General features: G+C 41.2%; 1 long non-coding RNA gene across 1 annotated transcript; it reads left to right on the forward strand.

Moving 5' to 3' along the window:
- Positions 1-775: 775 nt before the first annotated feature.
- LOC125920994 (uncharacterized) lies at positions 776-11,620 on the forward strand. The gene is made up of 3 exons (XR_007457275.1): positions 776-850; positions 962-1,071; positions 11,531-11,620. It is a non-coding gene; the product is annotated as an uncharacterized LOC125920994 (long non-coding RNA).
- Positions 11,621-11,900: the final 280 nt, after the last annotated feature.

An 11,900-nucleotide genomic window follows, 5' to 3' on the forward strand; every position in this document is an offset into this window, starting at 1 on the left:
GTGAACACTTGGTATGTTCTGGGCATCATTTGTGTGCTCTACATATATTAATGCATTAATGTGTAAGCTTACTAACACATAGTCACACCAAGTATTTTCATCCCCATTTCACAATTGAGAAAACAGAGGGAGAGAGTGGTTAAGTAATTCGGCCACATACATAAATTAGTGAAGCCAGGATTATATATTTGCTTTCCTTAAAATATCGCTAAAAGGGTTTCTTTGAAGAGGAAGTAAAGAAGAGCCCCAGACTCAGAGTGAGAAGAACTGAGTCTTTCCACCAGCCAGCTGTGTGACCTTGGATGGACAATTTACTTTTCTAAACCTCTGTCTCTTTGTGTAAAAAGAGGAAGTTGGACAAAGTAAAAGCAAAGCACCCACCACCGCAGATTCTCTCACACTGGACTTAATTAACGCTGTGCCTGATTTCTGATTTACAAACCCTCCCTTTCCCGGCCGTGGGGGAAAGAAGAGGGCCAGGAGAGGACAGCCACTTACTTGTCATGACAAGAAATAGGAGAAACAGAAACAGGACCACATGTCACTTGCACAAGTTGCTGCTTCAGCCAGTGATGGGTTTAGGTGAAAAGCATGGTTATAATTAGAGCAGCAGCCTGGCCTGAATGCTCCACCAGCCACAGTGAGCACAGCTGGATCTGCCGACTGCACGCCCAGGAGTCTGAGAGGCTGCTCCGGCCTTGAAAATGATCCTTCTTAAAAAGATTTGCCTCCTTCCTCAAAGGAAAGAAAACCTATTGATATAAAAGCTCACTTCCCTTCTAGCTTCCCCTGCTAAATGCTACTCCAGTAGAGACCAAGTGTTGATGAATACAGGGGAAAGAAAAAAATCGTAAGCTGAGCCTGGTCACATTGCCCCTTGTGATATAGTTTTATTTTTAACTTCGAAACACTTGAACTATTTCTGTTGAAGTTTTCTCTCCTTTCCCTGCCTCCTCAACAGAACTCTGTCCTCTGCTGCAGCTGATGCACCACGGCCACTTCCTGCGATCTGCTTGTTCACAATCAAGGGACACAGGTGCAGCAGATGCTGACTCCGCCCGTGCCATTAAGGTAAGCTCTTCAAACTCGACCAGGTGCACCAGGGGGACACGTGGAGTGATGAACATGGAGATGGAAGCTGGGCTGCGCACCACCTTTTTGCTCTGAACAAGAGGATTGTTAAGCAAATTAGTTAGATGTGGTGGAGAAAGGGGTGGGTTTTGAGAATGAGACTCAGCCATATGTAAACTCTTCTTTTAAATCAAAAATCTTAGAGCAGGAAGAAATTACCTGCTTTCTGACAGCTTACGTTCTCTCTTCTATAATCAACCAAAGTGGCTATGTGATGTCTCTAAAGTTATACAGTAGTGATGGGGGGTTGGGGCAGGGTGGAGAAGATGGTGAGGGAATAGGTAGAAGGATTTCTATTTCTATTTTCTATTTCTATTTTCTAAAGTCCAAATGCTATGATCTTTTCACCAATCAGCATTTGCTACGTTAACTGCCATTCTATGTACCTTAAATTCCATCCCCTGTGTCACACTACCGATTAATAATATAGCACAATTATATTCACTGTATGTGCTATTTAAACTCTGTTCATAGAGCTTAAAACCTGTTTTTCTTTAACAATATTCCCTAAGTGTGGTTCTCTCCTCTCTAAATCTCTTGAATCCAAAATGCATCCATGGAGTAGAAGTGAGAGTATTTTACAAGTTGACAAGTTTATACAGGCTTTTGCACACAAACCGCAAATTATTACAAAGTTGGAGCTTGCACATCCAGAGGGCCAAAGGGAAAATGATGAATGATACTTGAAGTATCAAAAGCTTTAAAATGTAGATTATTTCTAGTTTTTGCAATAACTGCATAGCATTGCATGCACAAATAAATTGTCAGGGATAAGGGTGCAGTGTTTATTTTGTTTCCCTCTGGGACTTGCTTTAATGTTCAAAGTTCAGCTAAGGACATCCTAGGAAGTAGCCTATGCAGCAAAAGGGATTCTGTACACTCTGAACTTTGCAGTGTACAGGCTAAAGCTACCAATGCCAAGTAAAAAGAGACCTACCCAGATACCCTAACTCCTGGATTCCTTCCTTCCTGCCTCTGTAACCTCCAGACATATCCCATAACTGTGCTGTAGACATCTAGATTGTACTTATCCCTGTTTGCTGGGGACAATGTATTGTATAGAGCTGACTAACTTCCCTTAATTTTGTCAGGGTTTCCACAGTACCAAGGTCTTCAAGGTATATGGTGGGATGCTGTGCTGGCAAGACAGGGGTGTGGTGGTTTAGGAGTAACCAAGCATACAGGCTACCTCACAGCTACCCCAAGATAATCTGGGTAATTAGCACTTTCTTGGCCAATACAAAACAATAATTAAAAATACTGATACTAATAACACAAGCACCAGATAGGAGAATTAACTAGGGTATAATGAAAATGCTGGAATCATAGCCCAGAAGCCCAGGATTGTGGACCCAGGTATGGGAATTATCATCAGCCACTGGTTGTGTTAAAATTTCAAGAGACAAAGGGATTACTTTAGTATTTAAGTTTATACACTTTCTTTCCCTAGAATTAAAATCACCATAGCAGCGGAACAGGTGAACAATGTATAATTAAAGTAACTAATTAATTGGGTAACAGGTTAAGAGTTGAAGAATATCTCTGATCTTTAACTTTTGACCTTGTCACTTCCACTGAAGATAAAGCTCAGGAATAAATAATTATCGCCAGGGCCAGCCACATGAGGAGGCAAAATAGTTAGTTGCTGATATCATGTGAGGGGTGCTGAAAGGGGCCCTTGCCTAAAAATATCTCCCTGACGTCAACCCTGTTTGCCTACTAATTTTAAAATTATAGTAAAGAATGTTAAAGCTATTATCTGTTAATCCCATTCTCTTTTGCTTGAGTCAGTGATTTAAATATACCTGCTATATGCCTCCTCATGACCTTGTTGGCCAGTGACAGTCAGGCACCACCTCTTTCTCATTCTTCCAGGCTCTGTCCTATTTTGTCCTTGGTACCATGTAAGCTGCCCACATGCTCTTCGCCACCACCACAACACAGGTTGCTCTGTATGGCATTGTGCTTTCCACAGAATTCTCACTATTACATCAACGTGAGAAGCAAGGGAAGGACACTTCACTTTTCTCTGGGCCTCAGCTTCTCTTGTACGAAATGAAGAGGTTAAACTAGACACTTTCATTTCAAAGTGAGGTTCTTAGACCATCATCAGGAGCTTGTTACATGGTTAAGACTCTCGGGCCCCGCCCTAATCCTACCAGATCCAAATCCACATTTTAAAAAGATTGCCCAGGTGATTCCTACACACAAGCTCCAGAGCAGAGGATTTCTGATTATGTGCCCAATCCAGATTTCTGATTTAGGACTGCAAAGATTTAGAACAAGTACTACAACCTCCTGAAAACCAATTCTGGCAGCATTCAGAGTTTCTATTATAACTTGAGCCCACAGAATTCTCTTCCGTTCAGTTAAGGCTACATTCACATAATAACATTGAAAACATTTCTTTTTCTTTATTTAAAAAAAAAAAAAAACACGAGGCACCTGGGTGGCTCAGTTGGTTAAGCATCCGACTTTGGCTTAGATCAGGTCATGATCTCACGGTTTGTGGGTTCGAGCCCCTCATCGGGCTCTGTGCTGACAGCTCAGAGCCTGGAGTCTGCTTCAGATTCTGTGTCTCCCTCTCTCTCTGCCCCTCCCCAACTCGTCCTCTATTTCTCTCTGTCTCAAAAATAAATAAATATTTTTTAAAAATCAAGAAAATTTTAAAAAGCCCCAAATTAGCAGACATCTGACATCATTACAACTTTCCTCCTAAATCTGTCTCAAATTGCTCTCACACAGCTCTTTCAAAAAGCTGTTTTCTTTAGGGTTCTATTTTATTGCATTCAATTCAATCCTATTGAATAAACATTGAGTTCCAGGAGAACATTGGCTGTACTCACTCTCTCAGTGTCTCAGAAACTACTGTGCACATTCCTTGAGGGTATTCTCCTTCTTTGGTATTCCAGTCAGATCTCCTTTCCCACCCAAACACATTCTCCTGGCCAGATGACTTCTGCTCCATTGATGGCCTTCATCCCCAGGCTCTCCATCATAGCAACTTCCCTTAGAAGGTATTGACTCTGCAGCCCATTGCAATAGAGAAGCCAATTTTAGCTGACATCTTCCCTTTTTGCTCAATGAACAGAATAATGTATGTAGGTAAATAATAAAGATGACAAACTTGGGCTTAGGAAGCAAAGATGCCTCAATCTGCCTTTGTGACATCTGTAAGATCCTCCAGCATGGATGCCATACTGTTTGAATTTTTAAGAGCTTCAGGAATGAATGTGGTGAATACAAGTCACCATAGTTGGGGGGGGGTGGTTTAAGGGTACTCACATTCTTATGGGACTGAGGTAAAACTTTTTTCTTAAATGGGGTTTGAAGATGATTAAGCAGGCAGTGGAACATAAGCTACATTGGCCTGAGGGAGAACTGAATACTGAAAGGCTGGCCAAGAGGGGCAGGAGTGATGCAATGGGAAGACATAAGACCTGGATGCAGAAGTGACCATGGGAATGACCTTCCTCATAGGGGAAGGACTAACAATTGAGTGACACTTTCTCTACTTTATGTTATTTGTCATAATCCTATGGGGTATTATGAGTTCCATTTTATCAATGAATAAGTTAGCTTTAGGGAAATTAACTTGTGAAAAATTACTTAGCTAGCACATGACAGTGTTCATGAATTTACTTTATTTTGAGGGTATCAGGTAAGGCCTCCACAGGAGGAAACATAACAGCTAAAGTCTAAACAGCAGGAAGGAGCCCATAACACAAATAAAGAGTGAAGGGAGAATTTTAGTAGAAAGAACCAGCACAAAGTCCCTACACTGGACGAAGTGACAAGGCTAGAACTAAGTGCTCAAGGGAGAGGTGAGGTAAAGGAGGCCAGCAGGGGACACTGATGCAGGGCCTTGTGGGCCAGGATAAGCGTGTCAGAATTTACTCCTCGTGATAGGAATCCACTGGAGATTTTAAGTGGGAATAATGACCCGGTGTTAAAGTTATTGAAATCACTCTTCTGCTGATGAATGTAGATTACAGAGCACAAGATGGGAAGGGTGAGACTGATTACAGGCTTTTGCACCAGACTGGATGAGTATGATGGTGCTTGGATCCAGGCAGTGGTGGTGGAGATGGGAAGATATGGACAGAACTGCCCACTGCCCTTTCAGATCTCTCCCCAAGGCCTTCCTACCTAACTGGGCAGTAGTTCCTCTGTGACTGAAAGCACAAAATCAACCAGCTTCTATCTCAGTGGTTCTTAAACTTGAGCTTACAACAGAATCAGCTGGATGCAGCAGTTCTGATTCCGTAGGTCTGATTTGGTAGGGCCCAATAGTTTACATTTCTAACCAATTCCTAGGTAATACTGACACTGTGGGTCAGTATGTGGGTCACTTTAAGGGGCACTGTTCTAGCTGACTTGCCTTTTCTTATTAATTTACTCCTTTGTGAGTGGTCCACACAGCACCACAACTTGCATCAAATGTTTCTCCCCTACCAGGTTCTAACTTATCCCCTATTTTTGTAAAGAATATCTATCACTTAAACTCATGTACCTGGTCCTTTCACCTATTCACATTCCACTTAAACTGCATCCAGTACAAGGAGTAAAATCTAGTTCTGTGTAGACTTTTTTTTAACTACTTAAGTCTAAATTATTTCATGTTGACTGCTATCTCCTCTATCTAGGGGAACATTAAAACATAATTTGGGGAGAGGGTTTCAGAGGGTGTTTTGACCATAGACTTGATTGAAGTTCATTTTTAAGAGGAGAGAATGTATTGCCTTTTCAGACAGGAAGTGAGAATGTATTTATTTATTTAAGTTTATTTATTTATTTTGAGAGAGAGAGAGGCAGAAAGGGAGAGAGAATCCCAAGCAGGCTCTGCACTGTCAAGGGCAAAGCCTGACACAAGGCTCAAACTCACCAACCATGAGAACATGACCTGAACTGAAATCAAGAGTCAGATGCTTAACTGACTGGACCACCCAGGTGCCCCAGGAAGTAATAATTTAAAGGTGAACATAGAAGCATAGAAACTGAAGGAGGAAATGGCACCTGGATAAAAATACATTGTTTTTGTCATTGAATTTTGTCAACTTTTTCCACCATGAAGAGTTTCTATAATGTATGTGCTTTAACTTAGTAGGTTTTTGAGTTTAAATCTCAGAATCTATATTATACTACAGATTCTAACCTAAAAACTTTACTTTCATATTTATGCTACCTCAAATGCAAGGCCATGGGACATGGATACTTTTCATATTTCCTCTATTCAGATGGGGCACAGTATGGAATATGGTCCAGACGAGGACCAAAAAAAAAGTCATCAGAGGGACGAAGATGCTTCCTATGAATGATGAGCATCCAGTTCCTCTACAGTCTGGAAAGATTATATATGTATTCTGTGCCTCAACTGGAGGAAGGGAGGATCTTCCCCTAATGGGCTCTAGTCATGGGCTTGCTTTTATCCCAAATCACAGAGATAGACCACATGTCTCTGTGGGTCTCTGAGGGACACAGTGTGATGTAGCAAAGAGTACAGAGTTTGAAGCTGGACAAACCTAGGCTTCTTTGTGTTCCACTGTAAAGTATAAAGGGTAAGACCCACATCACATAGTTGTTTGAGGATTAAATGAGGTGTTACTTAAAGCACATGGTAGGCACTAAAATCTTATTTCTCTTTCTCCCTGGCATCCAAAATGCAGAAAAATTCCTCAGTCTATGAAAGTCAGACAAACACCATTGAGGATAAGGATCCAGTCACTGCATTGGAACAGAGATTAGGAGAACAAATCATCTTATGTCACGAGATAACCAATGATATATATAAGTTGAACAATTTGGGGCAAGACCAAGTGGCTACAACATAAGATGATCAATCAAGTATCCAAGTTTGTCTGGCACTAAGAGGCTTCCTGGGAGTTAAATCAAGCTTCCTCAGAGCTAAAACCAAGAAAGTCCCAGGCAAACCAGGATGATTGGTCATAATGCTTACCTAGCAATAATTAGACAATCAAGAATTTTGGATTGTCCTTTATCTCAGTGGGAACAATTTCCCCTAGATATACAACAAAAGGTTTAGATATGATTTTTTACACCCTTAGGCTATACTTATCTTTCTTCTCCCCTCCACTGTCAAACTGCTCCAAAGGATAGTCTACACTTTTGTGTCTTTCTGCTCAGTACATGTCCTCTCTCAAAGTCACTTATTTGGTGTAGCTCCAGAGCCTGGCAGAAGATCTTTAAATAGCATCATTAAAAACAGAACAAAGGAAACAGCATCTTTGTTCCTGCATGCATGGTTTGTTTGTTTGTTTGTTTTCTTTTAAAGGGATATTTTCAAGTAACTTCAAAGACATGGAGAGCAATAGGGCTCCACCACAAATGTTTCCAGTTTCAATAGCACTGCTCCAAACAAAACAAAACAACAACAACAAAAACCATACTTTATAATGCTGAAGGATAAGAAATGATTTGGTTCAGAGTTCATCACCACTGTCCCTCCAGCCAACCATATCCCTGCTGCTGGGGCTGAGTTGTCATCACACACACAGAGCACACGGAACTAGCTAGGCCTGCTTTTCCCTTCCCAGAAGCTGGTCTCAACTTTGTGACAGAACCAGGCTGGCAAATACAAAGGTAGACAGTCATGCTGCTGGTAGCTTCTTTCACTTAGCCTTATTCCATTTGCGATCTGCCTCTTCTTTCCCACCTAAAAACCAGTAGGGGACTCTGAGTCACCCAGACTGCATCTTTATTTGTGTCTTTTATGAATAGAAAGCAGATGATCACACTCTCCCAACAAGGCCACAGGCCCTGCCAATATTGGAATGTGTGTTTAATGGCTTCCCCCTCCGCTCCAAGCAAACACCACATTTTGCGTGGCAAGGGTCCCACCGCACAGCTGAAATGCCACATTTGCTCTGCCAAGAGCTCTTTGGGGATCTGCCATGAGCAGTGACATTGTTATCATTGTTCTTAATCTTGAGGCAGCATTTGAGGCTATAGCTCACCATTTCCTTTACATGGGGCCACATAGTTCCGACTCTTAGCTCTCTGGTCTCTCTTCTCTGGCTTTACTTCTCCCCACTGTCTTGAAAGTGGTCATACTTAGCTCTGTACTTCACGGCTCAGATGCCTATTCTATGCTCTTCTTTCTCCAGTTATGGCTTCCTCTCTCATTTCTAAGTGAACACTTCTCAAATCTACATCTCTCCATTCTACCCACATCTTCCCATCCTCATGATCTGTCATCACCTTAAAAACTTGTATTAAACTTGCTGGGCTCATCTTTCCCCCCAAAACAATTCCTTCTTCAGACTTCTATTTTTCTCAGAATTACATCCAATGTTCTCTCTTCCTTGTTCAAAATCTTGGCATCAGCTTTGACTCCTCCTCTTTCCCCATCTCCAGACAGAAACCAAAATGCTGTGATTCCCTTGTGATGCCTACTGTCTGCCTCATCTTGCCTAATTCCATACCATCAGTCCTGCTCCTGCAGCTTCATCACCCTCCATGAAGCAGTTTCTTACTCCAAGCCCTCCACACTGTCCCTCCACTGCTGGTTAATACCCAGTCACAGTGTTAAATGGCCCCTTATTGAGCAAGCAAATAATTCCAGATGCTTTAGCCTCATATTTACAAATTTCCACAATAAACCCATGATGAACTTTCCCCCCACAGGAGTGATCAATCTAGAATATAGCAGGAGCCTAACTGAATGCTAAGTTGTATGCTAAAAGCTCCAGTAGCTGGACTCTTACATCCAAAAGATGTCCTCTTGCCCAATCCTATCCTGCTGCACCTCAGTCCAGCCCTCACAGCCCTTCACTCTGCTCAATTCCCCCTCTACCTTTAACACCTTAATTTATCTCCTCCTGGGCCCTGAGTCCACTTGGTAGTCTTGCTTACAACTTCTCACCTGCCTCCTGATTCAGGATATTAGGGATAAGGAGCTATCTGCCATGATTCCTCTTTCACACTCAGTAGTCCTAGTGCATAAGAATCAGACGGGTAATATATTAAGGATGTGAATTCCAGACACAGCCCTCACTTAAGTCTGAGGTGCAGACTATGCTATGCTATGCTGTCCAATAGAACTTTTTATGCAGATGGAAATGTTCTGTTTTGTGTTGTCCAATAGAATAGCTACTAATCACATGTGGTCATTGAATACTTGAATTGTAGCTAGTGTGACCAAAAACCTGAATTATTAATTTTATTCCATTTTGATTAATTTAAATTTAAATAGTCACATGTGGCTGGTGGCTGCCACCGTGAACAGTGCAGACTTATAGATTTAACAGGCATCATGAGTGACTAATTCTGCTTAGCAATAGTGTTGAAGAAATACCTAAACAAGCAGTGTGACACTTATGCTCCCTTACTGGCACATTGTAATCAACAAATGTTTGTTGGAGGACTGAATGAACAAATGAGTATATGAATAAATTTGAATATAATTTCCTTGCGATTTAAGACTGTCTCTTCTGGAAAAGAAATTTGAGGGGACTTTTCCAAATTAAAAGAGGCTAAAAAGACTTACCAACCAAATGTAATAAATTGACCTTAAAGGGACCCTGGTTCCAAAGTTAAATTTTTTTTTTTAAAGTATTGAAGACATTCTTTGGGACAATTGTGTAAATTTGAATACAGACAGCATATTACACGATATTAGAAAATATTTTTTTCATTTTCTTAGGTGAGATAATGTTATTACAGTTACAAAGGAAAATTTCTTCAGTCTTAGGAAATACGTGCTAAAGTACTCAGGGATGAGGTGTCATGATATCAACAACCTATTTTCAAGTGCTTTGGTAAAAAGTGTGTGTGTGTGTGTGTGTGTGTGTGTGTGTGTAGAGGAAGAGAGAGAAAGCCAAAGTGGCAAAATGTTACCTTTAAAATCTAGGTAGAGTATATTTGGCTGTTCATTGTATATGTTCTTTCACCTTTCCTGAATATTTGAATTTTTTTAAGTTATAGGAAAATTCACCCACAATGAATTGGCAAATCCTAAAGTAAAATAAAATTTTAAAATACTGTATTTTCTGACTTTTGGGTTCTAACTCCACCCTACCCCACCCACCCCACTCCATCCCAGACTAACATAGTGCTGACATTGTGCTATAAACTCTGTAGACCAGGTGCTGCAAACTGGCAACCTACAGATCCTATGTAGTTTGCATACATGTTTTACCTTGGCCCAAATAGAGGCTACATTTGTTCTGATTAAATTAGTTGCCAACTTTAAAATTCCAAGGATTTTTATCGTAATGTATTATGCAGCAAGACGTTTTACAATATAATGAAATATAAAGTACTCATTTTAGGGGAACCTGGCTGGCTCAGTCAGTAGAGCACGCAACTCTTGATATCAGGGCCATGAGTTCAAGCCCTACACTTGGCGTGGAGCCTACCTAAAAAGTTGTAAAAAAATAAAATAAAAATAAGGCACTTATTTTATAATAGCAAACATGTATAGATCATGTCCTATGAGACAAGTACTATTTTAAGAGTTTTGGGTATTTAACTCATTTACTCCCCACAACAGTGCTATGAGATAGGTATTATTATTATTCTCCCTTTTACAGATGGGGGAAATGATGAACAAAGAGATTAAGTAACTTTCTCAGTTTCACAACTACTGACTTGTAGTGCCAGGTTGAATCTTGCACAGTCAGCCTCCTAACAACCATACTTTACCTCCAGTCACAACAATCTGCATCCCCAGTTTCTCTGGAAAAATCGGATGATCTGGCAACATATTCCCATGTGGGACCAATTGACCAGAGCCAAGGAGCTACATTCTCCTGAAGGCAGGGCATCTTCTCTTCTGCTTGCCAGAGTTCCCATTCAGCCTGCTTCTGGGGCCTTGGGGTCTGACCCCTGCTCTAGCCACAGCACAGCTGAATTCAGCAGGCTGAAGGACAGATGGTAGATACATCACAGATACTTGTACACCTGCCCCAGGCCAAGCTGAATATCAGGCTGACCTGGTAGTGAGCATGAAGCTCTACTGGGAGAGAAAGTTAGGAGGGAAACTTGGGCCAGATGTGTGTGTGTGTGGTAGTTATGGGAGGCATGGATGTGTGGAACATCAGACCAACTGTTGGTAGACAAAGGAGAAAAGTTACAGGAACCAAAAGGTACATATCCCATGCCTGGTAAGATGCCCCACCAGAGGGCTGGGTGTCAGTGAGAAGACTGTGGGCTAGCATGGCCCGGGACTCCATCACTTAGCAGCTGTATAATCTTGGACAAGTTATTTAACTTCTCCAGCTTCCATTTCCTGGACTATAAAATGTGGGCAATGACATTTACCTCGAGGGTGGTTAAAGGAATCAGAGTATACAAAGTCTCTTTGGTGCCTGTTAATACACATAACCAAAATGCTTTTCTTACTAATCATTCATATTCATATTTTCATGTTTTCCCCTAGATTTACAAAGCAAGAAGAAATTAGGAAGCTATGGTAAGTAGTATGGTGATTATTGGATTTTCATCTTTCAGGGGTCCAGGTCTGGCTTCATTTAACCTGTAGCCGAAGCAGCTGGCAGACTTGCCGTTATGGTTGATGATACTTATTGACTTTTGGCCAAACCAGAGATGCTAGAGAAGAACCTAGAAGAAACTGACATGGAGTAAGGGAAAAGCAGAGAGATGAGAAAGATTTGTGGGCAAATACTTTCACTAAAACTTTAAAAATGAAAAACCCAAACATCCAGCAATAAACTAAGTGGTTGACAATTCCTTCATTCAGCAAATTGAGTGCCTACAATGGTCCAAGTGCTGGGAGGAGAGGGGCCATG

This window comes from Panthera uncia, chromosome C2 (genome assembly GCF_023721935.1).
Source record: "Panthera uncia isolate 11264 chromosome C2, Puncia_PCG_1.0, whole genome shotgun sequence".
Taxonomy (NCBI): Eukaryota; Metazoa; Chordata; class Mammalia; order Carnivora; family Felidae; genus Panthera; species Panthera uncia.